Source organism: Dermochelys coriacea, chromosome 22, assembly GCF_009764565.3.
Source record: "Dermochelys coriacea isolate rDerCor1 chromosome 22, rDerCor1.pri.v4, whole genome shotgun sequence".
NCBI lineage: Eukaryota > Metazoa > Chordata > Testudines > Dermochelyidae > Dermochelys > Dermochelys coriacea.
The window spans coordinates 14,075,785-14,102,339 of record NC_050089.1 but is presented as its reverse complement, the minus strand read 5'-3'; the positions used below and the strand labels follow the sequence as shown (position 1 = coordinate 14,102,339).

The following is a 26,555-nucleotide window of genomic DNA, read 5'->3' as shown; positions in this document are numbered from 1 at the left end:
TTCTTGATAAGTCACCCATGATATGGAACGTTAAGGGACCAATGATTGCGTGACTCCTTTTTACCAATCCTTGGCCCCTGGGCTGTAGATGTTGAGAAGTTTCTAAACTCTCAGCACATGGGATGTTTTTTGTTTCTAAAGTGGAGGCTGTTCTTTGTCTGCCAGATTTTCTGTTGCCTGTTTCCCTGCTAGACACAGCCTGATAGATGGTTGCTGGCAATACCAGAGTACCAGATAGACAGCGCATAACACACATAGAGGGAGCTATTTCTCAGCCTTCCACCAGGCAGACAATCTATTTGCATGGTTGCCTAAATCTGAGCAAGGCTGTTGACTCATCTCTAATTATAATAGCCTTAATTTCCCCTTCAGATCTCTTCTATAGATTTCCATACTAACTAGGAGAGTTCTTCACTCAGACAAATGCATCAGTCTGACTCTTCACTGGGGTTGTTATTATCTGCATTTATTCATGTTCTATTGAAATGTTCCAACTGAATGAGTGTCTACAAATAAACCATCTTGTTCCTTTCGATCCCAAAGCTCAGCAGAAAGCGGCTAATGTTAGAATGATGGTACCAGTGCATCTAGGCAACTGGAAGAGAGCAATGCAAGGATAGCAAGAGAAGAACAGCTGGATCCTTGTGCTGTGGGTAAAGTTCTCCAAACCTGAAGACGTTCTTAGTTTGGAGCAAAAAAGCTTGGATTAAAGATGGATCCCTCAGTCTTTGGGTCCACTGGGGACAAGTAAGCAGTGCCCATCACTCCATGCATTTCTTTATGGGGAATGGAAACAACTGGTTGTGATGCTTGTATATTAAGGAGGGTTTGAGTAATTCATTTGCATCCCTTGGTGGGTGTTTACCTCATAATTGCCCTGAAAGGGTTAATCTGGGCTAAGAAGGTGGTCAATTAAGTGGACAGGCCACATCTGAGGGGAATCAGGTGGATTATCTAATCCCCTGACTGAATAATGAGGGAGTCCATCTGAGGAGGAAGGAGCTGGGCTGAGTTTATAAAGGCAGGAAGCTGATAGCAAAGGGGACAGTTGGGAAACAGGCTGCAGTCACTGCCTAGGAGGAGAAAGGAGGTGTTTCAGATTACTGAGGCAAGTAGCCTACAGTTATTCCCTGTTGGGGAGGGAGTTGTGGGGCTGGCAAACCCAGAGAAGGGGGGAGGACCAGAAGATTAGGAAAGGCTCAAGGAAAAGGCAATAAGATTCAGAGGGGAAGACCTTGACTGCTGACTAGAGGGTCCCTGAGGTGGAACCCAGAGCAGCGTGTGGGCCTGGGTTCCCATACCAGCTGCTGGTTGGGCTGTGAATGGGAAGATTGTCTGACTTTGTTAGAAAAGGCTTTGATCCCCTGCAGCAGGTGAAACTTGTCTAGTGAGGTGACTGGAGAGCCAAGGCATGAAGGAGTCACCACAGAGTGAGACCAGGAGAAGGTGTGCAGTAAGCAGAAGAAAGGAGCCTGGAAGAAGCTACTCCCCAGAGCAGCCAGGAGGAGGTGTCCCTAGTGGTAAGTGCACACCATGATGATCCCCAGTACTGAATTGTATGTAGCCCTTCTGGGGCTCTTCTTGGCCCTGTCTATACTATGGCTCCTAAGGCTGCTAACAGCTGGGTCTGATGCCCCCCTTTTTGGAAAGTTGGGAATTTGGTGGCTCCCCTGGGTTTTTTGAGCCTTGCTGACTAAATATTTCTGAACAAAATTACAGGGTATTGCATTGAAGAGGACAAAGATACCCAAACCTCTCTTCTCTCTTTCCCCTCCCGCCCCCCCCCCCCCACACACACACTAAAGCAAGCAACATAGCTAGCACTAGTGGGTGTGAATTCAGCCATAGCAAGGCTGGAAAGTGTTTGGAAAAATGCCCTGTTGTATATGTGGCTGGGAGTCCTAAGAGCCTGCAAAGAATCGTGCTCTGGTTTCTATGCATTGCAATTGAGTTCATGCACCAGATATGAGTTTACAGCATGCAGTCTATCTCCAGACTGCCCAATTGTTATTTTTGGAAGCTTTCCATATCCAGGGTAACCTTCCCTGGATCATAAACCTAGGTGGAAACGTGGGGTACTAGAGGAGCTCCACTAGGCAATAAAAACTCCCCACTCTATTTACCTATCTGTCTAAATGCTTGTCGGGCCTGTGAAAGAATGCAGGGCAAGACCAGCTGAACCACCACCCTGGTCACTGCAACTCCAGTTAGTTGCTTGGGAATAAACCTGATGATGGCAGCCAAACCTAATTGCTAGAGTGGGGATGGCTGGAGAGAGCTACAATGCTAATAAACCCATTCCAGGAAGTGGTAAAGGCACAAGGAAGTACCAAGGGCAGGGTGCTGCAGGGGAGCGTGCCAGACTCTAAAGTCCCAAAAGAGATCTGAGGAAGAGGTCTCCTATCTCTTCTGTCCTTGACTTAGGAAGCTGAGGGTGGTCTCTGCTGTTATAAACACCGTGTTGCATAACATGGTCAAGGTGGTCGGGGAACACTGTAAAAACCACATGTGGGATTTTTTTTTACAATCAGAGAGAATTTACAAGAGACCTGTGTCCACAGGTGAAGCTAGGGTAGATTACAGGCCCCCAGCACATAATGACAGTGCTCATTAATGTGTTTATCCTCATGACAAGTGTTTCTTACCCCCGTTGCATTGATGGGGGAACTGAAGCACTGAGAGGCTATGGTCCTGATCCAAAGCCCATTAGAGTCTGTGCCAAAACTCCTATGGATTGAACAGGCTTTAAATCAGGCCCTAAAACAGAAGCATTAATGAATTTATCCCCAGAAGGGAGGGAGGTATCACTAACCCCATTGTGCAGAGGGATTAGGTGACTTGTACGAGGTCACGCAGCAGAGCTAAGAACTGAACTTGCATCTCCCAAATTCTAGTCCAATGCCAGACTTACTGTCACCCTTCAAAAAGAAAAGGAGTACTTGTGGCACCTTAGAGACTAACAAATTTATTTGAGCATAAGCTTTCGTGAAGTGAGCTGTAGCTCACGAAAGCTTATGCTCAAATAAATTTTAGTCTCTCTAAGGTGCCACAAGTACTCCTTTTCTTTTTGAGAATACAGACTAACACGGCTGCTACTCTGAAACCTGTCACTCTTCAGTGCATCTCCATTCTCTCTCCTAATGCCTTTCCTCTGCCTGTCCTCTCCCTAAATAAGAGTGTGTTGGGTCTTTGGTGGTTTTTAGTTGATTGTTTCTTTATGGAGCAGGGTTTATGAAACATAGATATATATTCATATGGCATCTGTGGAAACCTCTAAAATGGGACATTAAATTATAGCAGAGAGCTTTCAGTTCCATTTAGTGCACAAATGAGACCTAGGAAATGACAGCTTTTTCTTTAAGGAGCACCTAGGATCCATATCCATTTTCATCTGCTTAGACAGGGAACAACAAGAAAAAAGTTATTTGTGTGGAGATAGTTGTAAATTGAATGTGTCTCTGGACTCTCCTACATTTTTATACCAGGTACCCCAGTAAGCCTCTTTCTCTTGCATTCTGAATGTCTCCAGCAGCTTCTGCTTGGGCAGCTTTGCTCCCTGTTGTGCATAGTATTGAGGGGCAGTGTTGGCTCTGTACATGGTGGCTGGAGTAGTCTTGGAGCAGGGTCATAGCTAGCGGGGGAAATGGTTTTGAAAGGAAGAGAGGATAGATCGTTTCTCTTTGCTCCAGCACGGAAACAGCAGTAGCACCTGCAAATCTTCAAATGAGGGAGCGGGGGGGAAGCTCCCTCTTTGCTGTGGGTGAAATGGAATAGATTACTGCAAACATTACCAGGCTTTTACTGAGCAGCTATCAATCGTAATATAATCCCCTTTCCTAAAGATCATTGGGGACATAATCCTGTTCACGTATTGCTACATCTCCTGCAGATCAGCTAGCATACATACCCTCTTTGGTGGACCTGTGGTTAGAGCACAGGACTGAAAGGCATGTCCCGCATGTGTGTTTTGAAGCTGAGTGAATGTATGGTTGCAAAGTGCTTTGAGCTCCTTGGATGTGCTCTAGAAGTGCTGGTGAGGAGTGGGTGGAAGTTTTCAGGTTTGGCAGCTCAAGACTATATTAAAGCTAAGAAATGTATCCATCTTTCCATGTTTTCTTCCAGTGAGCTGATAATCCACAGAGGTTTTGCCTTTGCACCAAGGTTGGTGCATGGGTGTGACATGATCAAAAGGGTCTTGTGCACACGGTGTCTTCCAGCTGGATTCTGATATCAGTTGGTGACCACTACAGTCACCCCCTAACAGCGTGTATTCCTGCAAGAGGGCACACTCACAACCTCTGCACCAAAAGCACTGCTCTCAAAGGGTGAAATACACCCTTGGGAAGAAAGTCACCACTAGGACTGTGCATTACTTGCCATTCATGTAGGGCCTCAATCGTGTGTCAAGGGACTTGCATGGTGGATAGTATTTTTTCTGCATGGGCAAATTTCATCCTCAAGGTGCCTGGCCAGGGGATGAATAGGTAAATGAATGGATCTAACACATTCCAGACAGTACAGGGCAGCAATACACACGCATGTGCTCACACATGCAAACATGCACACATTGCAAACTCAGAGGCTGCAAGACCCCTGATGTAGAAGGCATGCTACTTCCGACTTCACCATTTCTCCTCCTCCCCCTTCTCCTGCCTGATGCCCCCTTTCAGTCCTTGGTGCTCCTTCTATTAGATTGCCAGTCTTATATTTTTATTAGCCCCTAATCGTTTCCTTGAGCTGCAGTGTAATCTTCTCCAAATTTGGTTGGTTATCGTAATGGACATTGACTTATTCTATTTCCAGCGTACATCAGCACACTTAGAACAGCAATCTGCTTAAATGTGCAAAAATCTCCTGCTCCGGAACCTAATTATGAATAATAGGTAACGATTTACAAGTTGCAGTGATAGTGAGTTATGATGCTTAGAATACAGAGCAGCTGCAGTTAAGCCAGATAAAGCTGAGGAAGAGAGTCAGGGTCTCTATTTTTAAGATTTTGTTTTCTTTTTAGAAACAAACTCTGATCAAATGCATATGTCCCTAGGGACTTGGATTACCCTTCTCCTTGTCTTCCTAGCTATGGTGTTTAATGTGCCTCTAATCTGTTTATCAGGATGATTTTATATTAATGGAGAAATGTTTAATGGCAGGAGTCACAAGGATTTACCACTGGGTTGTTTAGTGTCTGGCATCAACATTACAAAGCATGAGCCCTGGCATAGAGAGAGGTGGGCGGAGGAACAAAGGAGGGTAGCACAGCTGTGGGCAGCTGGATAACTGGAAGCTTCATGAACAGCCTCCTTGTTGCATGGAGGGTCTCTAGAATCAGGGATGTAGCAGGGCATACTGGAGCTACTGTATGGCTTGGAGATAAGGCTGTAACAAGCAGGCATGTGGCAGGCAGCAGACTTGGGTTAATCCTGGGTGAAGAGCTTGAACCCCCTGCACATATTGGAGGCAAAATTGCCAGGGGGTCTTGCACAGTGATATGGAGGGCAGTGTGCACAAGCATGCCCCTCCATACACAAGGGCCAGTTACAAATGAGTTCCTTTGGCAGCTTTTTACAGCAGCTCTTAACAATCGCAGCCCTTGTGCTCGGGGCACCTCTCCCTCCTCCCACCCCAAGTTGGACAGTGGTGGGACCTTGGCCCTGGGGCCAGTCACTCCACACTAGCCCACAGTGGGTGGCCAGTAAAGAATGAAGCAGGCTGTGCTCTGGGGCAACCTAAGGGGTGGCCGGCCCCAGGGCTCAGCTGTGCCTTCGGGAGCTGCTTTAATGCAGGCAGAAAAGCTGAAAAGGATTGATGCTTGTTTGGCTGTAGCCTGGTCTGTCTCAGCTGGGATCAGTGTAGAAACTCAACTCCCTGGAGCAGGGACTGGGTTTCCCTGGAGAATCCCTTTCGTATCATAAGTGTTGCTGCATCACCAGTACCCAAGTGCGGCACTCGCTCTTAGCTGGGCATTTATCACACGCTGATGTAGAAGCTTATTCGCTAACATTTCACACTCCTGCTCTGTATACTGCTTGGCAGGCCAGCTGCGGTGTATGTATCACCCTCGTCCTCGGAGCCGCCTTCTCCCTCTTGCAGAATGGGAGCGTGAGCTTCCCTGAGGAGAGGGGGGATACCCAGATCACCCCTATCTCTCAAGAACTAGCCCAAGGCCAGGCTTCACTTACACAGTTAAGGCTCTGAATAGCAAAATGCCCAGTGACTGCAACAGGAATAAACTCAAATCCCTACACTGCATATTCCCTAGAGAAGGGCAGAATTCCATTGCTCCTATGATACCGCTGTCCTGCTGCTTATGCTTCATGTTCCTCATCCTCCTCTTCTCCGGGCCAGATACCTCCCTACATTCTTCTCTCCTGCCTGCCCACTGAGGGTTTCCATACCAGTGGCATGTCTGCTGAGCGTCCCTGGGCCATATTATTCCTGGAGAGATTTCTCAGAGCTCAATTGATCTAAGCCAAGCAGCTCCGATGGATGGCATCGGCCTAATGAGGGTCCCTAATAGTGCTGCTGCTTTGTACCAATGTATCAAGGTCTCATTTAAGTTCCATGAGCATTCACAGCTATGCAGGAAACTCATCTTGGAGTCAAATGTTAATAAATGCACATATTTGCAATTAGGCTGTTACCTGAGTCCTAGCAAAATTTGGCAGATGCTAAAAACAAAACCGTTGGTCCTGTTGGTTTAATTCAGAAGATTGCTGGGGGGAGTGTTTCTTTGAATAATTAGGGTCAGTACTGGAGCTGGTGATTTGAAGGCTGTGTTTATAGACCACATGACAGAGACTCTTCTCTCTGGTCAGTATTTATTGCTTTGGAAGGGGAAAGCAATAAAAGGAATTTTGGTGAAATTAACCTAACTGCAAATCCAGTGGAAAGATTCTCTTTGACCGGTTGCATCCAATGAAGTGAGCTGTAGCTCACGAAAGCTTATGCTCAAATAAATTTGTTAGTCTCCAAGGTGCCACAAGTACTCCTTTTCTTTTTGTGAATACAGACTAACACAGCTGCAACTCTGAAACCTGTCTTTGACCCTTGCAATTTACAGATGAGGGTGGATTTTTTCCTATAGAAAATTCTTTCCTGGGTATCTGGCTGGTGAATCTTGCCCATATGCTCAGGTTTTAGCTGATTGCCATATTTGGGGTCGGGAAGGAATTTTCCTCCAGGGCAGATTGGAGAGGCCCTGGCGGTTTTTCGCCTTCCTCTGTAGCATGGGGCATGGGTGACTTGAGGGAGGCTTCTCTGCTCCTTGAAGTCTTTGAACCATGATTTAAGGACTTCAATAGCTCAGACATGGGTGAGGTTTTTCATAGGAGTGGGTGGATGAGATTCTGTGGCCTGTGCTGTGCAGGAGGTCGGACTAGATGATCAGAATGGTCCCTTCTGACCTTAGTATCTATGAATCTATGATTTTTTCCATTGGATCAGTTGAGTTACACTGGCATGAAACCAGTGTAAAGCACTGTAAAACTGACATGTAGAATCTTAAGAGCTTAACTAAATGCATGTACTTTTAAAAACACTATATTTATTTTATTTATTTATTTAAGAAGTTCCAACAGGTTTACAAATCCTTGCCAGGGAAATATCAGACACAACAATCAACAGCCAGCTTTTGTTTAGGGAAATATACATCAGAGCTATCTATTTAACAGGGTGTTATATGACAGCACTAGTGTGTCTACGCCTATGACATATGATTTCTAATTGTTTTATTGAACTGATTACACATTTAACAAATCTGGCATGTCTATCAAAAGCTAATATTAAGGACAGGTGTGCTGGGGTTTTGCAGGTGGCATACATGTACTTTAAATCTTCTACATATTTCACAGTATCCTTCCAGCTGCTGTTCAGAAAGATAAAAATATGAAGGGATTATTTTTATTATGATGTGGCTCCTAAAAGTTCTGAAGAGATCGGGGCCCACAAAGAGGCAACAATTTAGGGGTTGTGCATATGTCAGGGAAATGTACCAGTTATTTGTGGTGATACAAGATCCATTGCAGTGTGTCTGCATTTAAGGCTTGCACCAGGGTATATGGTTGGTTATGTTGGCGTACAGTTCCCTGATCCAACCTGGAGCATGTATATGACAGACCACAACTGGTGGGCAAAACAAATGGGTTAGGAGTTGGACAAGTGTCTCAGCACCATGCACGTGACTCATGGAACCCAGGTTCCTTATTTGGGCAGGTTTCCCCATCAGGGAGCATTGAGCAGGTTTTATGTGGTTGAGTCAAGTGGTCTTATCCCCACCTATTAGTTTCTTAGCTGGTTCCAGTATTCATCTACCTAGGCACTTTGTCTCCTATTCTACTGGTCTCTGCTTGACTAAGGATGTTTTAACTCTTTGCTCAATTAAATCTCTCTTTAATGGCATCTCTCTAACTTACTAGCCCAGACCTGTTTTCTTCTTGCCACTGGGATCTTTGCAGACCTGCAATAAATTGGTATTGTTGTCATAATTTAACACTATCATAATGGCACTGGAAATGGGTCTTGGGACTGCCACTTGAAACCAGGAGGAGGTTCTTGTGCAGCCTTGAGTTGAGCTTTTTGAGTGCAACACCAGATCTCCCTTCACTGTAAGGGGTATTTCTGTTGAGGAAATAGTTATAAAACATTGAAGGCTAAATATAAAATAACCAGACTCTGTTTTTCCTCCTGAAGCAACAAGCCATTTTGATTAATGCCATGGAACCTCTTAACTTTGCAATGACCCAGATCTCAGTCAGCTACCTTTGAAGAAAGGAGTTTCCACCTACTGTTCACCATTGTTCTGATCCCAAAGCCCAGTGTAGTCAATGGAAAGACTCACATTGACTTCAGTGGGCTTTGGATTAAGCCCCACTATGGGTTAGGGGGTCTCGTATGTAGCTCTTTCAAAAGCACAGCATAATTTAAATGGATCTCTCCCCTCTGCTGAACTTATTAGCAATAGGAATGTCAGAGTGCTGGCCCTAGAGTAGCACAAATTGTCGTTGCTGTGTTTGTAGTATTTAATAGGTGTTCAGAGGAATGCTATGCTGTCAAAATACCACTGTGGGTATTGGTGGGATCCAGGACTAAATTCTCCCCTCGGATGCTCTGGCACAAATCTGGAGTAATTCCACCTGTATAAATGAGCAAAATGTTGTCCTGGATGGCTAGAGCAGGGGAGAGACGCTTGAAATCTTAGTCCAAGTCCCTTACACAGAGTCCAATACTTGTTTGTCACTAGTGCCCCGTGAAGTTGCTTAATGCTTGTAAAGCACTTTGTGATCCTCAGAGGAGGGCCAGAGGAATTGACTGCAGTTGTAATCGATCTGGGCCTGTGTTCTTCGCACATTCACATCTCCCAGTGGGAAATCCCAATGGGAAATGTGAATGCCCATGGAAGGTTGATTTTGTAGGGAGCATCTAAGTGCACTCTTCAGAACATCACAAGGAAAGTGAAAATCTAGCCCATAGTTTGCAGTTGCTGTGCACCATGTGGCTGCTTCACATCACTAGGTGCCAAAGACCATCCCACAGCTGTTAGCAAACATTTCTCTTCTCCAAATACCAGCAAAGGCTGAACCACATTAAAGGGCTTAAAAATGTTTTAATAACCAAGAGAGATGCACAGAGCCCTGAATATTTTGCAAGATTGGGGGGGAAGCTATGTTCCGAAATCTGTTTTGGATTATCAGATTGTTTTCTTTAAATGTACAGTATTTTTTAGCTTAATATATTTACACTTAAAATGCTTTCTATTTCTGCTTTCCTGGAAAACACAAGTGGTGGTAAACTGCCAGCTCTGACAGTCAGATAGTTTGGCTAGGAGACATCTCATTTAATCACTGAAAAATTAAAGCCTCTTTAACTATCCCCTATTGTTAAGGGCTGAGGCCTTCTCTGTCCTGGGTTTGTGGCACACAAATTACCTTTTAATACTGTTGAGAAACTGCAAGCTTTCTTGAACTCTTTCCCCCTAGATTTTCTTTCCATAGAACCTTTCCTACCAGTTCTAAGTTTGTCAAATGATGGGTTTTTTTTTGTGAAGTCCATTGTCCTCTCTCACTTCTTTCCTAAGAATCATGAAATCTATCATATTGGCATATTGAGTGCCAATAGCTTTCACCTCAGGGGCTGGTATTAATTGGGCAGTTTGGCTAATATTAACCTTTCAGTCAAAACATAGCATATTGTTGATTAGATATATTTAGTTCATGACCTGGGTCAGGCAGTCAGTCATCGGGGACCTGTTCAGTCTTGGGACTGCATTGAGAGCTTTTTTTTTTGCATTTGGATGATGATTTTTAGTGTGCTTGCTCTATTTGCATAGGGCTGAATTGAAGTGTTTGTCCTTCGTCTGTGAACAGGAAACAGAACAATCAAATGTGCTGCAATGGTGTTTATGGCAGGGAGTTTAGTTACTGATGTTGAGAGAGGAGTGTAGCTGCCGGGGTGAGCGTGTATGCGCGCGCGCAGGGATGTGTGTATCTTGAGGGAAAACAAAACAATGGCAAAGAAGCCATTGCTCCCTTGTGACAGCTTCCCTATCCTCAGTTTCTCCCCTAGAGGGTCATGTTGAAATTAACCACCAGCCTATAGCTTAATTACCTTTATGGTAAATCATCTTATCCCACTCGCACGAATAACTGCCTACAGTTTCTCTTCTCCCCCCCCCCCATCCCCTTAGGCTTTATGTCGTTTCTAGGAGACAAAAGTAAGTTGCATTTCTTTTCTCGTCTTGTTTGTGTGGGGATGATGGGACCATCTATCACACTGTTGTATTCCCCACTCTTCATTCAGTGTTTCAAAGGAATTCTGTCTCTGGGTTTAGTCAGAGAGGCAACTTATCGCAAACAATATACAAACGTAAGAAAAAACTGCCCCTATGAAGCAAACAACCCCCTTAAGCAAGAGCTGGGCCAACACTGGGTTTGCCAAGTATGAGGAAAAAAAGATTTCGGAAACGCTTCTGCTGAACAAATCTCTCTCAACTGGGAGCTGTGGAGAAATGGAGACGGAATCAGTTCCTAGGCCTGGGAGAGACACAAGTGATCTGATAACTGGAGTAAATAAGATGGGGACCTGTGAAAGCTGGTGCCTTAGGATCATTTTGGTTACAAGCAAGAGGCAAATGTGAGGACTTCCATATATGACAAGTGATTTTTGTATGGATTAGTTTGGGGAGGGCCAACTTTGGGGACACCTTAAAATGGCCTGATTCTTGAGTCCTGAGCACCCAAAGTCTGAAAATTAGACCCCTTTGAGGTGTCTCAAATTGGGTCCCCAAAATCACTAAGTTGAGCCAGTAACATGTTAGTTTTCCATTGCCCTTTTTCCGTCCACACTTCGCAGGACAAATATAACTCCTTTTGCTCACTTGCATGGCAATTACTTCAACTTGAAGGTCATGAACAGGTATCATGGAGTCATGACCACCCTTCTCTTCCTCATGTCTAGAAGGAAGAGGGGTCCTGGAACTTCTTTGTTGCCATATAACAGCTGCTGTATGGGTTGATACACTGGGGGTGTCTGGAGTTAAAACCATGAGCTGCTAAAGCTCCATAGCGGAGTTGGTAGCAGCAGGACTCAGAGGTCCTAGCATACGCTCACCAGTGGATCATGATGACATGGGATCATGGTCTAGAAACATGTGAGAGTCGCTGCCAAAGCCCATCTCCTGATTTTTACATGGAACCCAGAGGTAGATCTCAAATTAAACATTTGCCTCACTTTTAAGTTGATTTCAAGTCTGAATATTGCAGATGAATCAGTTTCAACAAATCTAGCCCCATTGTTATGCATGTGAAAATGGCATTTTAGGCATGATTAGCAATTTTTTGTTTTTCTCTATAGGGGACCTAAGTTTTTCTGGGGGGGGGGGGGGAAATCCATATGTAATTTAGTTCTCAAACTTGAACGTATTCACTTCCAATTTCTCATGCTAACAACGAAGAAAATTTCCCTATGCTGAATTTCTTTCACTCAAATAACATATTCTGTCCCATTGGGCTAGTTTAGTCCTTTTAATTTCCCAAGCACAATAAACTGATAAGTATTAATAATATCTAGCACAAAGGGAACAAGAACAGACTGATTATTACAATTCTGCGATAACCATTTCCCTCTGTTAAAGAGGACAAAAAATGGAGAGAATTTTTAATTTCTTTCTAACAAAAGATTAAAAATACTTGGGACAGATTAGATCAACTGGTTGAGAGAAGAGGGGTGAAGCCATTGAAAAAGTATCTCCCTGCCTATGCTGAGATAATGTCATAGAAACTCCTGGGAAAGAGCGAATGGCCCAGCCTTTGAATGACACAAGAGAATGTTGCTATTCCAGGTGCTGTTCCAAAAGGGGAAATTTGGATGAATAGAGGAATCAAAGCAGAAAGGAACACTTGGGAAACTGAACAGAGCTGCCTCTGAGTCACAGTGCTGGTGATTTCATCATTGACATTGATCATGGATATTTTTTTAAGGCCAAAAGGGACCTCTATGATCTAGTCTGACCCTTTATAACTCAAGCCATTTAATTTCACCCCAGTGACTTGTGCCTCAAGCCCATAACTTCTGTTTGAACTAACTCGCATCTCTTAGAAACAAACCCAGACTACTGCTAAAGAGCCCTTAGGAAGGTGTTCCATTAAAAGTATGTGCCTTATCTCTGATTTGAATTGGTCTAGCATCAACTTTCAGCCACTGGATCCTGATGTGCCTTTGTTGGCTAGGTTATAGAGCCCTCCCACTACCAGAAATCGGCTCCCGTTGTGGGTGTTTGCACACTGTGATGTCAGGTGCTTCAGAGGGAATGAGCAGGTAATGAAGAAGCTAAAGGGATAATGAGCTCACCCTTTAGTCCCAGACCAAATGCAGCCCTGGCAAAAGCAGGTGAATTAGATTCACAATCAGAGGTGAACAGGAGATGACTGCTATCCAGGCCACTGCCCGGGATGCAGAGAGAAATCAAATGCCAGAGGAGCAACTGGAGACATGCAGGGACTACTGAGGGTGTGTTGAATACAGGGGAATCCTACCCATCCTGAAGGGCTCCCAATTCCCCTGAGCCTCCTGCTCTTCCCCAAACTTCACAGCTTAAATCTGCTGTCTGTCTCTCTAGCTCCAGCCTTTGCCTGCAAACAGTCAGCTACAGCTGGGCAGGAAATGGATTGCCAGTCCCATGAGCTTTCAAGATTGACACTTTTTCCCACCCCAATGGGATGCAAAGTCAAAATCTCAACCTTCTTAAACCAATAAGCAAAGAAGAATTTCAAATGGGTAATTGAAATTATTTGTATGGATAATTTTGAAACATTTTGCTTTGATTTTGACCATTTTTAACCTTAAACTTTTTTCACATAAGTTAACTGGAAAATGAAGCTTTTCATTTAGAAAACATCAAAATGGAAGGTTGCAATAATTTCAAACCTTTTCTTCCCAATTTTTTTTTAATTGGGAGATTTGTTGACACAGATCCTCTTCCACTAATGGTTTCATTTTCAATGAATTGGTGTTTTCTGACCATTCCTACCCAGCTCTACAGTCCCCTAAGGAAAATCAGCCCCAAATGCATGGCTCCCCGCAACTGTCCTTGTGTCCTCTCTCCGTTGCCAATAGGCAGCTAGATGTGACACTCGGACATGAACCCAGCCAACAAAATTAGATCAATTCAGATAGATCCATTTAAAGGTGATTAAGGGTTCCTCAGTGCATCATTAAGGGTATAATATCTAGCAGTTCGCTTCTAGAGAAGGCAGCAGTAGGCAGTACACTCCAAGGTGGGAAGTAATGCTCAAGCTGGGTTTCCATAGTTTGTCTATGGCATGTGATTTCCTAGCCTTGCACGCTTTTTTTAATTGCATAAAAAATAAATGCTGAGTTTTCAGTTCATGTTTGGTTCGTATATCAGCTGACGGAAGGGGGCTTCTCAGGTACCAGTGCCTTGAGAGCTAATGAATTGTGCTTTCATGTGGAGTATACGTGTCCCTGGCCAAAGTCTCCCCTCCATCCTGCAGTCATGCATTGTGCACCAGCTGGCTGCTACCCTCCAGCCCAAGGTGGTCACATTTCCGAATACTGTATTTGTCTAAGGTCTCAATCGAAAGCCTATTGAAGTCCATGGGAATCTTAATGCTGTCTTCAGTGGGCTGTGATTCAGGCCCCTAGTTTGCAAAGAGCTTTGGGATCCTTCATAATGGAAGGTGCTACGTAAAGGTAGTGTCATTCTTGCGCTAATCAGCAAGACTGCAAGTGTCTAGAATTGCCTTCAACTGGGAAAACTACTTCCCTGCCTCTTGCAAGGCAAGAGCCTTTGTCTACTGATGAGTGACACAATGTCTGTATTCAGGCTGAGCTAAAAGATGGAGAGGAGAGTGAGTAGCCTCCATCTCCACCTGCTTGAGCTCATGGTGTAATTTCAGGCACAGCAGCACCATTCTATCCTTAGAGCAGCGTTCGTGGTAGGCACTCTTTCAGGCTGAGTTCAAAGCCTGTGTTTCAGAGAGTATGTCTCTATACTTGAGCTAAGCAGGGCTCAGTAGGGATGCAGCTATCTCAAAAGCCCATAGCAAGAGCTGCATTTTTTTTTACTTAATTCCCCACTGCATTGCTCCAGTGTTCTGATGGCATAACTTAACTGAAAACAGTGCGGCATTAAGATGCAGTAATGCAGTGGTGGAGCAAGCCCCATCCCTTTAATCTGAAAGCCTGACTCTGCTGTCGCTTACCCAGGTTTTAGATTTGTGTAACTGCCTTGATTTCAGTGGAGTTACTCCAGATTTACAGGAATGTAAGTGCTTGTCTACACTAGATGTCACTCTTTGGAATATGTATTGTGGTATAAGCTCCCAGGTGGGCACTCTTATTCCACATGGCGAGCTATTTCAGAATAGCAATTTTGGTAAACTTGCAAGTGTAGACAAGCTCTTAGTGGGCCCAGAATCAGGGTACTGATGCCTTTCCCTTGAACATCCTGTCTCCTGGCTGGAACACCATTGTGGACAGCCCTTTGGAAAGGGGCTAGCACATTGCAGGTACTACTGAACACAAATATGTAATAAAAATTAATAAACCCCCAGTAAGAGGTGTCATTAAGCATGAAATATTGCTGCTCTCCTTTTGGAAAACCTGGGAAAGCTTAAGAATCCTCTTCCCAACCTACAATCACCCTCCAACTCCCTACAAGCTGCCAGCATCCTAATAACCAAGGTTGAATGTGTCCTTGGCTCCACTAGCATTTCTGGCTCGGCAATGTAATATGCTCCCATGTTAAGGCACTGGTTCAGTTCAGAACCCGTGAAGGACTCATTATTTTGAACTCCAGGTCTCAAGGTAATTCTGTCACCCTATGTTTCCAATGCAAGGGGTGAGGAGGAAAATGGAAATCAGGGTTCAAGAGCAAATGTGTAGGTAGGGCTGGAACCCCCCCTTTCCACAGAAAGACCAGTCGCTCTGACACATCTCTCACAGTTTAGGGCAACTGCACCTGATGTTCCCCTTGACGGTTCAGCAAGGGCACCTGCTCTCAACTTCTAGTTCTCCCCAGCTGTTGCCTCTCTTGGGCAGAGTCAGATCTCTGTCCCTTCTGACCAGGCTATTTCCGGGCTGTGCTGTTCCCTGCCTGTGCTGTGCATCTCCCAGCAAAGACAGTCTGCCTAAACAGACCTGCTTTTTCTCTTCAGTGCCTGATTAGAGCAATTGCTGCAGACATAAGTTACTCCAGAGTTTTCTAAGCAAGCCTACTTGCTTCTGAAGGTACAAAGCACTATAGAGGCAACATATTACAAACAGAAGAGCCTACATGCATGCTAATAAGCTTACCAGAGACCACACCTGCCCTAGGGTTTCCCTTGTGGTTACAAGTTGATCACGCTTCAGCGCAGAGCAAGCACATAACTGGATGAGGCCTCAGTAGACCAAGTCCTTCCAACCCCACTCTAAGGAGTGAGTCCCTTTGGTAAACCAGAAGTCCTGGCTGTTTGCTGGATCAGGATGAAGGCCCTGAGCCAGCTTAAACTCAGGCTTTTAATCCAAAAGTCCTTTTGCCTGTGGGTCTCTGGAGAATCCAGTTGGGACTATGGGTATATACATATCTCCTGGGGGTAGCTTCAAAGGTTGGTAATGGAGGAAGTTCATTAGCATCCACCTCTCTTTACTAGAGAAGGTGCATACAATGCCACAACACACGCACAATTGCTTTTCTAATACAATGTACCCCAGAGGGGTCCGCTTTCATTCAGTAAGGCTTATCTGATTCCAGAAGGTTTGTTCAGGAAATGACAGGATATTGTCAACCTGTCACATCTGTGGAAATTCAGTTTCTAGATAGAAAAGTTGTGAGCGATTGAGCTGGAAGCTGGTGGTATGGCTGTGCACAGCATTGAGAGGGAGAGGCTGACTTTGGAGTTAAGGCACTGAACGGGGAGTTGAGAGATTGGGTACAGTTTCTCTGGCTCTGCCACAGGCTTTGTCTGACGTTGGGCAAGTAAAGTGGGGCTAAGAAGCCTTTCTTTTTCCCACTCTTTGTCTTGCATGCTTAAACTATAGATTTTCTGGCGCAGGCACTGTCTCTTATTGTGTATCTATATGGCTCCTAGCACAATGGGGCACTGATTGTGGCTTGTTTTCTGAGGCGCTACCGTATAACTACAGTGCTGCTGATGTGTGGTAGATAACTCCATTTTGCCAAAATACTACTGGCTGGGTTCTGGTGGGGGTAGGGAACCCGTCTGCACAGGCTGGTGGATCACAGGAGGCAGACGTTTGTCTGGAAAATATATAGCAAAGGGACACTTGTGCAGAGTTGGCCTATATTTTTGAGCCCAACTTCTCCTGGGGTTTTCAAAGTCACGTGCCCATGATCAAGAGTGTTAATGCAGCTCAGAAGAGCTCTCTGCAGCCTCTCATAATGTCTAGCAATGGCTTCCATGAGAAGCACTCTAGGAATAGTGTGAGCTGAACTGCATGCGTGATGCCTGGGAGCCAATAGAACAAAAGCGTTCCTGCCATTACAATTCAGGGAGATGGGTCTGGTGCTCAAAATGGTGTTCTAATGCTATGACGTATGAGCCAGCAGAATTCCTTTGGGAGTCCTGGCCCCTGCCTGTTAGATGTGGCTAGGCTTATCTTCCTCGTCTGTGCTGACATAAGGCCCCTGCTAGCAGCCAAGGGTCACAGTTCAAAATCAGGGTGATGCAGCTCAGGAGGCAAAGTTGTTAAATAGCCTAGGAAAATGTCTGCAACTCATTTGTCCGGAGCAACCAGGGAGCTGGGCACATTTACACAGTTGGGTTTTTATGCTTTTGAAAGGAATCATAACCAGTTAAATACCAAGAGTGTTAATGCTCTAAACATGCTGGAATATAAATATAGCAGGAGATAAAAATCCAGTCTGTTTCTGGTATTATGGAGTTTAGGGAGAGTTGAAGCTTCCTTTGAACAAACGAGCTCTAAACAGTTGCTTGTTTTCACAGTACATTTGGGAGAGATTAAAACATATATAATGGTACCTAAAGGGACAGATCTTCAGCTGCTGTAAATTGGTGTAGATCCATTAGTCAATGGAGCTTCCTCTATTTTCATGAGCTGCGGATCTATCCCAACATCTCCTAAGCAAGTAATGGGGCTTTTATGGTTGGTTGTTTTGCTATAAAGCAAATGTTTTTCCCAAGAACAAGGTGAAATGCAAGGAGGGCAATAATCATTCTGGAGGCTGGAGTTTCAAATGCAGATTTTCAGAGCTTCTGTTCTAGAAGACCAGGGCCAGCTGCTATAAATGAAACAAAACCCATACAATTTGAAATCAGCCTCATCTCTCGTTCTTTGTGTCATTTAAACAAAGCGAAAAAGCAGAAAGCCGATCACTTCTTTTATCTGATGTAAACCAGGTTGCTTCTTTCTACTTGCAAATCACATTCACACTCATTGGGCTGGAGTCACATTCCAGCTACTACATTATCCTTTGTATCCTTAGCAAATCATTTATTTTGAGAGCTCTGCAGACTGAGGTAGCTTTGTGTCTACAACCTGTATGAATCTTTGTGCCTGGACCATAGTGCTCTGATCTCATTTGGGTGCTTACATCTTAAATTGCCTGGCAGCCACTCCCCATTTCTCCTAGTGGCTTTCTCAACTCACTCTGCTGCTGTCTCGCCCCCACGATAAAAGCTGCTCTGTGGTACTTTACAGAGGTGGATGATGGTCATTATCCCCATTTCACAGACAAGGGTACTGAGGAAGAGAGAGTTGAAGAAGCTTGGCCAAAGGGGCCCATCCCTGGAGCAGCACTGCCTATTATTTTTACACCAGGCCCCAAGTCCCTGGATAGACGGTGCTGCATTCACGTGACCCACATGGGGTATGCCATGCCCTGACTGCAAGGAAAGCATTAGGGTGTTGTCACATCACAGCCTAAACCCTTATGAATGACTCCCATTGAGCTCTATTTCAATGATGAGGGCTCTTATCTCCTGATGATCCAGACAGCATGTTGTAACAAGTGTAACTCACTGGGGAGTAAAAATAAAAGGAGTACTTGTGGCACCTTAGAGACTAACAAATTTATTTGAGCATAAGCTTTCGTGAGCTACAGCTCACTTCATCAGATGCATTCTGTGAGTGAGAGTTACAGGTTCCCTCTGTGCTGCTCTGCAGGTGATGAGTCTGACACAGCCCCTAGCTACAGAACTTTAGTTGAAGCTGTCACCGCTCCTGCTTTTTGCTCTCGAGTTCCCTGGTTCAGTTCTCAGTGTGCCGGCCAAGAGGATGGCTGTCACGCAAACATTCCCATCCAGGTGACTGGCAAAGTGCACCAGGTCTAATTCTGTTCTTTCTGACACCCGTCCACCCTACTGACTTCCCTGAACCCCATTATCAAGTGACCTTGCTGACCTAGGGGTGTGGCAGCATCTGACTATGGTGGGGGCCATTTCTCTCTCTGATCCTATTGTCTGTAACTTAACCGTATGTATAAAGCCAATACAATTTGGGCTCCTATCCTATCTTCCAAATCTAACATAAAGTGATGGATGCGATGTTTACCTAGAGTATTCTTTCTTAGTTGCACAGTGATGGAAAACAGAGAGCTCCAGCGAGGGAAACAATCTTAGACTGTCAGTTTAGTGCTTCCTTCCTTCACGCACAGGTCTGCCATAGCCCTTCTGCCAACCCATTCTGTGGCTCGCCCTTTGTGTAAACCCCAGTTGTTTAAACTGCTTAGGGATTTGTCATTGTTATGAGGAAGAGGAGAAGCAGCAGCAGAAACAATCTGTACTCCTATGTCCACTGTTGCACACATTCCTCAGACCGTGTCAGGAGGCTTATTGCCTTGCCACATCCTGATGTGCACTGAAGTCAGCAAGTGCTGGGCTTGCCCTGGATATGCCCCTGTCCTCATGTCAGATGCCTGCCAGCTTTACCAGCATGCTTCAAGGAACCTGTGCCTATTTGGTGCTTTTCTCTACTGGGCTGTATCACCACAAGCATCTCAGCTGAAGGCTTCATCTAAGCTAGAAATGCTACAGTGGCACCATTGTGGCACTGTTATGCAGACACTTTCAACAGCAACAGGAGGGGCTCTTCCATCCCTGTAGTAAATCCACCTCTCCGTGAGGCAATAGCTTGGTCAGAAGAAGTCTTCCATTGACCTAGCATGGTCTACGCTGGGGGCTTAAGTGTGTTTAACGACATCTCTTGGGTCTGAATTTCTGACCAGTACCTGGGTCTACCTAATTTTCCAATGTAGACCACCCTGACTCTCCCTTACAGCTAGCTCCATGTTATCGTACTCTGTGACCGCTCTTCTCATGCACACAGCTTGGATTCACTGCCAGATGCATTAGCATAATTTCTCATCTGTTTCCTTAGTGCCTTATGTTCCTCTCTTGTGCTAACCCTTAGGGAAGCACAGAGCTGTGGGTACTAGGAGCTGGTCAAAAAAAAAATCCATGAAAACATTTTCAATGGATAATTGTTTGGTAAAAATTGAAATTTTCACTGGAAAGAAAAATTTGGTTTTGTCAAACATTGGCGGCGGGGTGTGTGTGTGTGTGTGTGTGTGTGTGTGTGTGTGTGTGTGTGTGTGTGTGTGTCAAAAGCTGAACATTTTTTAGATGCAGGGAGAAAAAATCAGTATCTAAACTTTGTGTGGGGGGGAACCAATTTCCCCACCAGCTCTAATGGTAACAGTGTAGCAGTCGGGGAGATTTCATAGCTCCCACTGACAGCCAAAGCAGGTCTGAATCCCTCACTCCCCTTTGTGCCTTTGGACAGCTCTCTTGGTGGGCTAGCCAGCGGAACATTGCCATCACATTTGTTCCTGGTGGACCCACGGCTCTGCGTCATAGGGATGGATGCCTGCTATCCCCTGGTCTGAAACAATGTATTATACTTAGACTGTAAACTTTTGGGGGCAGGAACAGTCTAGTTTGTTTGTACAGTGCTTAGCACGATGGGTCCTGGCCCATGTCCTAGATGCTATGATAAGACGCACAGTCACCAATTTCCAGGAAGCGGACACAGTGGCATATTTCATTGATTCTGAAATCAAGCCATGTTGCACAATAAGTCCATTCAGCTGCAACCAGTTCACACGAGTATATAGGGCAGATCCAGTGCTTAGGATGTAAATGACCCATCAAGGCACAGATCTTTGCTTCTTGGCTTTGTTTGGGATGTTTGAATATGGATGCATTGTGCACTGCTCATTTATAATGCAATTCATAAAGAAACCTGAGTCTGTCCCATAGCAGAACAAGGCTTCTCCATAAAAATCTGAACCTTTGCTTTACTGACCTGTTTCTGGGTCTGCCTGCATGCATGGAACTTGGCCTGAGGAAATCTGTGTCTTGCATCTAGAAAAGTCATGTTACTTGGTACCTGTGCAGTTTGTTGGCTGTTGTGCCATTTGGTAGCTTTTTGCCCTATTTCTTAAGCACCTCTGCAATAAAGGGAAAAACTTATCTCCATGACAACAAACCTGATTTTTGTTGTGGTATTAAGGTGTAGTTAGAAACAGCGGCAAGTTCCTGTGGTAATGGAGAATGCCATCTGGTTGCCATAGGAACTACAGCAGGCTACTCAGACTGATTCAAGTGAATGTCTTCTGAATTATAACCAACCAAGTTTCAGAGGCATTGCTGAGGGAGGCCTGAGTGACACAAACCAATGATAGTGAAGTCTCAAAAGACTGGTCATGTAGCTGTATTGGTGCATTCTCAGCAGATATAGGAGGGCTCCCTGTAAGACATTCTAAAGTGCTTTGTCCAAGCTACTTCTGAATAAGTCAAGTGATGGTGCCTCCTTGCAGCTCCCTTGGGAGACTACTTGATGTCTAGTTGCCCATTCTGACATGAGCGCCTTGTGAGATGGCACCTCCTGTGACAGGGTATGAAGGGTGATCTTGCTTGCATCTGAGCCTGCAGAGATTATTGGTAGGTTTAGTGGAAAATGCACTCGCTCAAATTGCTTCTTTCTTTCTGTCTTCATGGGAAGCACTAATGGACATTGTTCTGTGGTTAGATGAGTGTCCTGGCTTGGAATCCTATTGCAGTTGGCCTGAGTGCTGATATCTTGGTAACTGCTAACAGATTGGATCACAGAAGCGAAACAAGCTACTGGTGTAACCTTACCTCGGAGTGCAAATGTGAGGAATTCTGCTGGGATTAGGGTCAAAGGCATAACTAGAAAGGAAAATGGAACTGATCTGTGAAGAGCCAGACCGCCTGAGGGAGGGATTCTGTGCCATTTGCAGCAACTGCCCAACTCAATGCTGCAGGAGAGAGGCTTCCCAAAAACATCATTAAAGCTAGCAAAGGTTTGAAAAGAGATTACCAGCGCAGGCAGTTGTCACGTCACCCTATCAAGCATTGAATCTGACTGTAATGGGCTATGCATTTGTGCAGCAGACCCACCCCAAAGGCCTTTAATGAAGCATTTCAAATCAACTAGTCATTTCACATTCACAAGCAACCTCAAGCTGCCATTAAGGAGCTCTGCCAGCCACCACGCAGAAGATCCTGGGGACAGAGCTGAGAGCTGGGGTTTTCAGCAAAGGGAAGAGATTGCTTTCCGTATGCCAGCTAATCATGAAGACCCAATGGGGAGACCAGGCAAGGTGCATGAAGTGGAAACTTGAAAAGAAGCAGGTGGTGATCAGTGGCAATGACCAATGAAAATCCATAAGTGGGGCATCACCACCATGTAGGCTATGAATGCATATGTTACAGTGCAGGGCTCAAGGGGGAGGGCATGGATTCCATCCAAACCAAAGATGATGACAAACCCTGGGAGATGCATCATCAAATCACTCTGCTAAGAACTCTGGTGATATGGTGACAAGCACCATAAATATGCCTATAGATCAGTCAAGTAAATACATGAATCTATGTTCTCTGGGAAGCTGCTGGGGGCTGAGCTCCTATGAAAACATCTGGCCCCAATTCTGGTTGCTGAGCCCTTCTGGAAATTGTCTCTTAGGGCTCAGTGCATCACTGTACCCATCATTGAAATGCAGCTACCTCTGGATGGACTCTGCCTTTAGGTCCAAGAGATTTTTAAGGGTTTTATACAACAGGGAAACCCAGAGCCTCAGGCAGCAAAGACCCCCTACCATGAAGCAGGGGCACTGTTTACATGATAGTGGGAAGAGCATTACCTACACTGCTTCCTTATAGGATGCTCAAAATTCCCCCATCTGAATACCCACAAAGCCAGCCTGGGCTTAGCCATGTGAGATTTGATATGATTCCAGCCCCCAGTTACAGCTATGCACATACAAAGCACCATTTAGCCTTCAAATCCACCTGCATGCAGTCTGGTGGCATTTGGATTAATTAAATGAATTATCACCACAGCGTCATTATGGCCATTAAATATTTATGCTCAGGGAATGCAGGAAATGCAGCAACACTAGTTCTAACAGTAGATGGGAGCAGCAGAGAGATGTTAGACAGTTCAGATGTACGTTTGGACTCTGTTCCTTGAGACAGAATTATAGCAATACTGGGAATTCACTCCAGCTCAAATGAGACTCAGAGAAATGCTGCAGGATAACAGACTAGAAGGGTGTATGCTCAGCACTGTACTCTAACAACTCACTGAAGAATTTCCAGCTGCCAGAAAAAATAACCAGACTACTTTAATATGCCCAATGCAACACTGATGCAAGACACAGGATTCACTGTACATACACAACTGTCATCTTTCTCCATAAGGTGAAATTAGACTCTCACCCGACCCCTGCACAAAACAGCCTAGCTACCTTGCATGGATGGTTTTGCTTCCCAGACCACTGTTGGACATGATGAATCAATAAGCTGATCTTGTATCTTGATTCACTGGACAAGCATTGGGAAACCCAGTCCCATCATTTCTGAAGCCAGAAGCCATGTGGCTAACTTTTTGGACCAGATCCTCAGCAGGTGTCAATCAGGATCAGTCCTTTTGTATAATTTTAACACCTTTTTCTGTTCTGTATGGTGCCCACTCAGGCCCTTGGTCTAGAGTATAACTTGTTCCATATATGAAACAATTCACCTACATTAAAGCAGTTAATTATGCTAATTTTGCAAGGCTATTCACCCTCTGATTAAGTATATTCCTGTTTTGACCCAATGTTTAGCACCACATCCATGTCAAAATAAAAATGAAAGTGACACTAATAACTCACGGAACTGGTAATGTGGAATATAAACTCTAAATTGCAATAAACAGTAAATAGAGCTTTAAAATTAAATGGTGTTAAGTCTGGGACGACAGGAATCCATTGGAAACATGGGCTTGGAAATTCCAGGGCTGCTGCTATAGTTGTTCCCAAACACCTCGATCCCTGCTGTTTCAGGAAAGTGGTGTTTGTTTATGAACACACATCTTGCTAGTGATTTAAACTGGAAGCAATTAAGATGAGTGAAATGCTGTCTCATAGGCTTCAAGATGCAGACATTCTGATCTTTTAATATCGTGTTGCTATTTGGATGCTCCTTAATCCGATCTGCAGGGGGAAGGAATTTGCCAAGTTTAAAGGTATCTGCATTCTTTTGGGGGGAGGATGGGGGGAGTTTTTCTTTTGACTTTGGGTTTTCATGCTGGTTTCCTGTTGTGCATATCATAACAGCACACAGAGTTCAGCCATTTGGCAGTTTCTGTTCTACGGCAGCCCAGGATTGGAATAGCAGGTGGTGCTGCAGGTGGGGAATGGCTTACACAGGCAGAATTTTGTGGAGCTCAGCACTTGAACAACAGAGGGTGCTGTGAGCTACGAGTGAATTCGACTGGGAGAGTGGGAAGGTGGCATAGAATGGGGTTCTGTAGGTAAGGAATGAGGTGCACTAGTAAAAATCAGTCATGCGCAGGCCGTACCAGTCACACTGTATTTGGATATGAATGGTATTAGCCCCTCACACTCTAATCAAGTGAATGCATTTGAGTTGCTGATTTGTTTGTTCTCCCGCCCCTCTTTCCACACCCACTGTGTGGTGGGGAGAAGCAACTTGGTGCCATGAGGGTTATTGAAATAACTCTTCATCCCCTCTATAAAGTCTCAGATAACACTGAGACCTAATGTAGTTATCTGGATTCATTTGGACATGATTCATTTTTTGCCCCCATTCCAAAACACAGCTGGAAATTGGCCATAGCAAGAGGACTGGAATACTTTTCAGCAGTGCTGAGTTTGACCTGTGCCGCGGGAGGGGATGACACGTACATACGTGTGTGTGTGTGTGTGTGTGTGATATATATGAGACACTGATTCACTCTTGTCATTTAGCCACCTTTTTCAACACTGTTGCGTTAAGTGGTAGTTTGGCGCTCTGCCCAAGTTTGATGCATCCTGGGTCATGCTGGCTTCAAAGTGGCAGTAATTTTTACACTGAGCTTCCATAATTTGATTGAGCTGGTAGATTTGCATCACGCCAGCATAGGGGGATGCTGAGTGGTTGGCTCCCAGTTTAAAGGAGATGCCCTTTTAAAAGGGTGGAGACTCACTCACAGATGCTAAAGGACGAATGTCTTAAGTTTCCTCTTTGTTTTAGAGCAGCAGCAGTTCTGGAGCACGGAGGGGATGTGGCCTATGTTGAATGCAACATTTTAGTGCTGGAGGAAATGAGAATTTAAGGAACATTTAAGTTCAGCTGGGACAGTGGGCTAATGGTCTGGAGCAGGAACTTCAGAGGGTCTGATTAAGGTCCTCTGGGATGGAAGTCTGTGAGTCTCTAGAGGTGCAGCTGAGGAGAAAGCACTTTAGGTGTTTTCAAGCCACTTTTGTCTCCAGCTTCTGGACTGCCTTAAGAGGCCAAGGACTCCCTAGCACAACCCAGACAGTGCTGGGGGACTGCCTAAGTTACAGCAGTCTTCCCCAGCTCCTTACAGACAGTAGCACTGCTCCAAATCTCCGCAGGGTTATGTGCTCTGGCCCCACCCCAATACACCCCTCTTGCCCCTTTGCAAACCCCCTATGCCAGGGACAGCCTGTCGTCTTCCATCTCTGTGCCAAGGGAATTTTTCCCTGTCGAATGTGGAGCCTTTAGAGGCCCCTTTATTCTCACTCCAGGGCAGAGGCTGGAGTGAGACTGAGAATCTCATCCTGGACTCTGCCAGTATCCATAGCACACAATCCTACTCTGGCATTGCCAGATTGGATCAGACTAGGGTCCATCAAGCCCAGTATCCTTTTACCAGCAAGGGCCAGCACCAGCTGGTTCACAGAAAGGCATAAGAAATTCTGCAGTGATGGGATAACCTGTTCCCAGGGAAAGTTCCGTCCTGATCCCTCTCAACTGGAAGCTGGCTTATACCCTGAAGCTGGAGGATTTATATTCCTTCTAAACCTTGGTAGCATTTATGGAGCACTCTGCAAACATTAGCCACTCTTCACAGCCCCATGGGGCAGCAGGTCAGTATTGTTCCTATTTGACAGAGGTCCAGAGAGCAGAGAGGAGCCTGTAGCAAGCGTGAGCCAAACACTGACAATCCTGGCTCAGACAGCTAGACCAAAGTGCAAATGAATAGATGCCATTGTTAGTGACTGGTCAAAAACTTGCATGTTTAGGGCTGCACAAGAAGAGCATGAGCGCCAACATGAATGTGCGAATAGTCATCTCTGGCCTTTTGCCTTCCCTCCCATGTGCTGAATAAATTCTCTGCCCTGGTTCCCTGTCTCCAGATGGTGATTGCTAAGATTCAGTTTGCATCCTTCATTACCTGATAGTACAATATCCTCATGATGGTTCAATTTGCTCAATTATTGCCCCTAACGGGCAGCCAGCTAGGACCATGATGCATGTGGTGCTGTGGCTAAACTGGTAATGATGCCATTGCATGTGCTTATTAACCTTTGGGCGTCCTTTATGGATACACGGCATGAATGCTGATCTTGGGGCTCCTGCATCATTTAGAAAGAAAGCTGCTGTCATCAACAAGCCTGCTGTAAGCTACTTCCATGCTGATTCTATTTGGATGCAGGATTTTTCCTGTACTATACTTGTTAACATGTGTGTATTGGTATACATTTCTTTAACAGCTCTGCAGAGCTTTGGAAGCAGACGGCATTTTCTGACTGGACACATTGG

General features: G+C 45.0%; 1 long non-coding RNA gene across 1 annotated transcript in view; it reads left to right on the top strand.

The window, feature by feature from the left end:
- The first annotated feature begins 1,370 nt into the window (after positions 1-1,370).
- Positions 1,371-26,555, top strand: part of LOC119846675 — a 38,359-nt gene continuing 13,174 nt past the window's right edge. The window contains exon 1 of the long non-coding RNA XR_005289938.2: positions 1,371-1,520. This is a non-coding gene — a long non-coding RNA (uncharacterized LOC119846675). The remainder of the gene's footprint in view (positions 1,521-26,555) is intronic.